The sequence below is a fragment of the Sinocyclocheilus anshuiensis genome, unplaced genomic scaffold (assembly GCF_001515605.1).
Source record: "Sinocyclocheilus anshuiensis isolate Anshui unplaced genomic scaffold, SAMN03320099.WGS_v1.1 scaffold2181, whole genome shotgun sequence".
Lineage (NCBI taxonomy): Eukaryota > Metazoa > Chordata > Actinopteri > Cypriniformes > Cyprinidae > Sinocyclocheilus > Sinocyclocheilus anshuiensis.
In genome coordinates this window covers 84,860-86,778 of record NW_015552262.1, presented here as the reverse complement: position 1 = coordinate 86,778, position 1,919 = coordinate 84,860, and positions in this window count along the sequence as shown.

The window sequence follows — 1,919 nt, the reverse complement described above, 5'->3', positions numbered from 1 at the left end:
AAATAGCTTACTTACACATTGCAAAATAAGGTATGGTGTTCAGTCTCAGACAACTGCAGTTTAGCTGGAGTCAGTAAACTAGTCCTTCTCAAGCAGAACTCTATTCCACCAGTTTGTCTGAAATAATCAGTATTTTTTGTGATGTGAGTCTGTCACGCCACTCCTACTCCATTGGTCTCTATTATCGCAGTAACTGATTTCAGATAATCCCGCCCCTAAACAGACTTTGAAAACAACTTGGTTGCTTTACATGTCAATCAGACGGTCACTTCCAATCAAGCAAATGCAAATCTCATGAGAGTTTAGCACAATCTCTCTGTTATTTATCTAGACACTCAAAATTCCTCCAGGTCAATGTGAGAAGAGCCTGCGATCTCTAATTCTGTGACAGACAGAAACGCTCCTCTCTGTGCCACCTGAAAGAGAGAATAGGTAGAAAGATATGACAACAGAACAAAGATGCAAATATGAGTGTTAAACAAGTCACATGAAGTAGAATTAGGACACACTTTAAAAAAAGATTGTTAAATATGTTGCTCATACTGTATTTTAATGAATCTGAAGAATGAAACCATTCTAGCTGTCAATACCCCTTGATCATTGGTTCAATTATTGTTTTATTATTGTTGTGTTTTAAATTTTATAGTCTTGTTTTATTTATTATTATTTCTAAGTTTTTATTCTATTCTGTACAGCACTTTGGTCAACTTCGTTTGTTTTTTAAATGTGCTTTATAAATAAATATCGTATTGTATTGTATTGTTAATACTAACATGTTCTTCTCAGTGATGTTGTCTGTGCTGTAAGGAATGGGAAATAATTTTTAAAGGGGTCATGACATGAGAAACCAAATTTGCCTTGATCTTTTGACATAGAACAGATCTTTGTATGCTTAATACAACCTGCAAGTTTCATAACTTAAAAATGTCCTCATCATCAATAAAAAAGCATTTATGTAATAACACTCAGAAAATGTCTCCTTTTGGACAAGATTACGTCACCTGGGCACAGTCATTTGCATATGACCACCTCCAGCGCAAGACAACTACGCCTAGGATTCGAATAGGGCACGTGTTGTATTTCACATTAGAACTAATAAAGAAAACGCAGCAGTGACAAGCGTGCAGCAACCTCAACACTTCTTCCTTTTTCCACCTCCAGGTTATGAGTGACACCTAGTGGCAGCATGTTAACATAACATAACACATGTAACATAACATAACACAACATAACATTTTAAGATAACACAACAGCACGCATCCCTTAATTACTCACTGTTCATCATAGGGAAAAGAGAATCTGAAAACTGTGCACAGTGTGTGGCCTGCCAGAAACAGCTGAACATGTTTTAATTCATTGTTCAAAATATAACAGAGAAAGAATTCAGTTTATAGAATCATTAAAGGCAGGGTAAGCGATTTTTCAAAAACGCTTTAGAAAACTGATTCGGGCCGAATAGCAAAACAAACTTGTAGCCAATCAGCAGTAAGGGGCGTGTCTACTCATGATGTGGAGGAGAGAGCGTTCAGTCCGAGCCGAGTGACAGAAAGATAGAGAGAGATGGCGGACAAAAAACAAAAGAGGAAAACATCTGCAGAACAAACGAAGGCTTAAGGCAATAAGGCATGTTCATCATGTGACATCCCCATAAGCTTAACCAATGCAGTCTGAGCCGGAAAGAGAATTGATTAGTTCATCTCTCGAGTCTTACTCCCGTACTTATGAGAGTAAGTCTCAGTACTTAATCCCATCGATCGCTGTCCTTCTGAGAGACAGCCGTCAGAATAAAACCCCTAAAATATAGTTATAGTTAAATAATTGCATACTTTACAAATATTTACACATCTATTTTAGAGTATTTTTTAGAGTATATATATATTTATTTACATTTAGTCATTTAGCAGACGCTTTTATCCAAA